The 4,857-nt window shown below is 44.0% G+C and overlaps 1 non-coding gene across 1 annotated transcript; it reads left to right on the forward strand.

The window, feature by feature from the left end:
* The first annotated feature begins 1,261 nt into the window (after positions 1-1,261).
* On the forward strand, positions 1,262-1,334 carry TRNAV-UAC (transfer RNA valine (anticodon UAC)). Its single transcript has one exon. It is a non-coding gene; the product is annotated as a tRNA-Val (tRNA).
* The last annotated feature ends 3,523 nt before the right edge of the window (positions 1,335-4,857 follow it).

The following is a 4,857-nucleotide window of genomic DNA, read 5'->3' on the forward strand; positions in this document are numbered from 1 at the left end:
AAATACCCCCAGCTCTGCTACTCTCAAGCCTGGACCTCAGGATTTTTACGAGGTTGACCTGGGAACCTCACTGACCTTCACTTCATTCTGATGCCTACGACTATAGACAAAGTGCTTGGAACAAAAGCCTTGAAGCCAATACGGGGCTGTCTGGCTCCTTCGCCTTTCTTCTAAGCAAGGATGGTCCTTCCCCTTTGTCTTATAACAAGGACTGTCTTTTCCCTTTCTTTTTTTTCAGGACTTAGTCGGACGCGTAGTAGGCGCCTCATAAATCTATATTATCCTTAAAGCGAGCTTGCTTTTTCCTGCGGCAGCCGGGGTGGGGCGAGGAGGCCCCCTTAGCCCAGGTTCCCCAGGGGCACCCACCCCCGCCCGCAGTCCACGCGCCACGGGCAGCGGGGTCGGCCCCGGTCCCCGCCACGCCGCCGCCAAGGGGGTCCGGAGGGGCCGAGAGGCCGCGGGAAACGGAGCCATTTTCTCTTTTCCCCTCTACAGACACCTTTAGAGCCAAAACTAAAGAAACCAGCCTGGAGGGGAAAGGGAGAGTGAAAGAGGTTGGGAGAGAGATAAAATTAATTTTCAAATTAAAAAAAATTACAGTAGCAAAATTGCCAAGACCCAGCTTGGCCTCAGAGAAGCAGTGCACCCTGGAAGAGACTGGGGTCGGGAGTGGGTGGGAGGTCCATAGATTTTTTTGACATAGATAAGTTTTCCTAAGGTTTCCCTCCCACCCTTGCTAGGATAAAAAAGGAGAGCTTTGGGAGAGAGGAATCCAGGAGGAAATTTAGGTATGAATACAAATTAATCTTGTTTTAAAGGGCTGACTTTTTTTTTTGTTTTGGCAAAGAAAAACCTCGCCCCTCTGCCCTCAACCTCCGGGGAGGGCCGGCACGGGGCTGGGGCCGGGCCGGGGTCAAGGTCAAGGCCCTAGCCGAGTCGAGCGAGGGCAGCAACAGGTGAGAGCCGGGGCGTCCATCTCCGCCTACGGGATTCCTGGCAGAGATGCCGGAGGGAGTGCGCCTGCGCGCCCGAGGAGCGAGGCGGGGGGGGGGCGGCCGCCGCCCCATCCCCCACGCCCGCCCGGAACGTGGGCGAGAGGAGAATCCTGGCTGCGTCAGGCGCGGCGGGGGGAGGGTCGCCGGGAGGCAGCTCCCGCCCCGAATCTAGAGCGCATGACGTGACCGGCGGCGGTGGGGGGGGCGGGGGCGGGGTTTCTGTCATCTTTATAAAAGCGCCAGGCAAGTCCCTTCGTTAACGTGCTGGTTCCATAGTGTAGTGGTTATCACGTCTGCTTTACACGCAGAAGGTCCTGGGTTCGAGCCCCAGTGGAACCAACTCAATATTTTTCTTATTTAATCACCTTCCACTTTGCTTTATTCCCCCTCTCCCCTAATCCAATTTTTTTTTGTATTTTAATTAGATCACGGACACCCACCTCCGCCCTTATCCCTTCAAGGTCATTACCCCGGAGGTGCCCCGGAATTTGGGGTAGATCCGGCCTGGGTACCAAGGTCACTCTGCGAAGGGACTGAGGACAAGTGCACGTAGCCCCTGGGAAAGGGTGAAGCCCGGGGTCGTCCTTCTCCTGAACCGGAAATGAAGACTTTTTTTTTAAAAAAACAGCTACTTCCTTGCACAACCTGGAGACCAGGTACTCTGATGAAGGGTTAATGAAAGGCAATATTCAGCCCTCTGAACCCTGGGCACCGTCTGCTGACTTGGACCCGAAGTCTCCAAGTCGTGCTTAGCCCCCCGGGCTTCAAGTTCCCAAGAACAGGGCCCGCCTGCCCCATTTACTACTTGTCATGATCATCGGGGATTATCATTGTAAAACTCTTTCCAACCTTAAAGAGCTACTTAAGGGTTAACTGCTATTATTATCTTTACTTCTACAAAGCAAGTTCAAGGATCTGGTTCCTTGGACTCAAAAGTGGAGAGGTTGATGATTAACACAGAGCTCATACCTGGAATTAAGGTAAAATGGTCACATCAAGTGATGGAAGATGGAACATTATCAGGTCACAAACTGTTCTTCCCCCTGCAGCATTATAGGGAGAGAACTGGAAGAAACTTTGAAAGCCTTTTAGACTAATTCCCTCATTTTACAACAGAAACCGGAGACCCAGAGAAGTTAAGTAACTTGTCCTAGGTCACAGAGGCAAGCATTCAATCCTAAGAATTTATTTATTTTTTATTCTTGAAATGAATAAACAATAAAGAAAAGGAACATTTCCATATGCACCATAGATCAGAGGCAAAGAATTATACATGAAAGAGAGAATCTATTATATATAGGTTGCTTTTCTTTTTAGATAAATAATACATTTCAACATGTTCAAATCTATCCTCCTTGTCCTTCATTCTTATTGGTATTCTTTCTGTTCTCTTTTCTTTTGGGGGTGTTGGGGAGAAACCCCTCCCCAAACCATCCCAGTGAAAAAAAAAGAAAACAAAACCCTTGTAATCAATAGAATATAATAATTACATAATGAAAATTCCCATATAGTTTATGACTAAAAAATATACATCTCAGTCTGCATCTTGGGTCCATCAACCTGTCAGGATGTCAAACATTGTGCCAATGCTGGTGATACAGAGAAACATCAACAGTCCTTGCTGTAGAGGACCTCACAATCTAATAGGGGGTGGGGGTGGAGGAGAGAAACTACACACAGAAATTGTATACAATCAAGCTTATATTCAGGATACGTTGGAGATTATTAATAGAGAGCCAGGACATGTTGGAGATAATTAACAGAAAGGGGGCACTGGACTTAGGCAAGATTGGGAAAGGCTTCTTGATAGATTAGATTTGCGTAAAACACAAGACACATCTACAAGCATTCCTAATCACCTCCTCTGTGCCAGATACTGTACTTAATTCTGGATAAGTAAGATTATCTGATTAGAAAAATAAAATATTGCAGATAGAAGTTAGCATGCTTCAGTCTTAAGCCTTGTACTGCTACCCTTGTGCCAGGAAGATAATTGTATTTTTGACAATAAATAAAATGGGAGGGATGGGGCTGATAATGAAGTCCATGAATGCTAGTATAGAATTATGGAATCAGAGTTGGAAAGGACTGTGAACAATTCTGAGCCCAACTCACTTGACTTGCTGATAGAAGATTCAAGACCCTTGGAAGAAAAGTGAATTTTGGTTCAAAGTCACAGAATCCTATCTTGAACCCAGGTCTCCTGCCCAGATATCCATTGCTTTCACATGAAGTTTAATTTTTGTGGACATCACCTAAGGGTTGGAGTTGGGGGGGGGGGTTATAAGGCTTTATAGGCATACTTACATACATGAAGTACATAGCCTGGCACTGCAAAAATGAGTTCATTGTTGGTTAGCTTTGAAAAGAGTTTGAGTATGAGAGGAATGTTTTAGGCCTTGAAACAAGAAAATATAGAGGAGAAGGAGAAAGGGAAGAAGAAGGAGAAATTTGATTTGCACAAAGCATAGAACAATGAGACCTATTAAATACATAGATATATAGATATAGATATATACAACTGCATATACATGTATGTATTGCCTATACATGTATGTTTATCTATGTGGCTTATGTGTGTACATACATGCCAAATATAGCATCTACCTCCCAGGACAGTTGTGAGGATCAGATATGATATTTGGAAAGCCCTTAGCAAGATGTCTGTTCCAGAGTAAGTTCTTGATAAATATTTATCTCCTCCCTTTGAATTATCAGACCCAAAGAGTAATGATTAATAAATTAATGCTAGTTTAGAGTAGGGTTTCTTAACCTGCCATCCAAGGATTGATTGTGGAACTAGGTGTGTTTTGCCTGGCATGGGAAAGGGGCAATCTTTATCTTAGGTTGTCTTTTCCCATTAGATTGTGAGCCCATTAAGAACAGGGACTGTTTTTTTGCCTTTTTTGTTTCTCTAGCACAGAGCCCAGAACAGAGTGGATGTTTAATAAATGCCTATTGATTGATAGATCTAAATATTTGATGGTTTAGATTTGCTCTTCTGGGCCCAAGAGGTCAGAATTAACTAGTCTAGATTTTAACCCAGCACAAGGAAGACTTCCCAATCATTGTAGCTGATCAAAAATAGATCAGATTGCTTCAGCAGATAGGAATCTCCCCACTTGTCAGGTCTTATAGGATCTAGAACCAAAAGGAACTTTAAATATCTTTAGTGGAACGTTTCATTTCACAGATGAAGAAACAGAGGCCTAGAGGGATGATGTGATCTACCCAAGGTTACATGGGCATCAGAGAAGAAAGTCAAATTCAAGTTTCAGTCCTCTATATTACAGTTTTTTTCATAAGGATTTTTGCTCAAGTGGAGGAGGGGAGGTCTGGTCCTTTCTTGATTTCAATGTTCTCCTTCCCCCACACCACCCCCAATAAAACTATCCAGTATAATTGGATACAGTGCAAGCGAGCCACAAACTTCACAGCCTTCACATTTAACTATGAGCAGGGCTCTATTGCTAAATGCTAGAGAAACAAATACATGCCACAAAAAAAAAGTCTCAGCCCCAAAGGAGCTTATATTCTAATGTAAGAAGAAAGGGAGTAGGGCAAGGAAGGGAACATGCATGCTTAGGGGTTTGGTAATGAAGTCTGCTGAGCAAGTATCACATTTTTCATTAATTACCACAATTATGTTACATGGAAGATAAGTTAGTATTATCTTCTTGTAAATAGTTGGTTATAATGGTCTTGGGATTTGTTAGACTCTCTTCCATGCAAATTTAGAAGAATAAATCCACATTTACAAAAGGCTCAGAAATAATGTTTCTTTTTTTTTTAATCCCATAGAGACAGCTTTTCTGCAGATCTAATTTTCTTTTTTATTACTTTGTGGTTGTAACACATGACA

This window comes from Macrotis lagotis, chromosome 6 (genome assembly GCF_037893015.1).
Source record: "Macrotis lagotis isolate mMagLag1 chromosome 6, bilby.v1.9.chrom.fasta, whole genome shotgun sequence".
Lineage (NCBI taxonomy): Eukaryota > Metazoa > Chordata > Mammalia > Peramelemorphia > Peramelidae > Macrotis > Macrotis lagotis.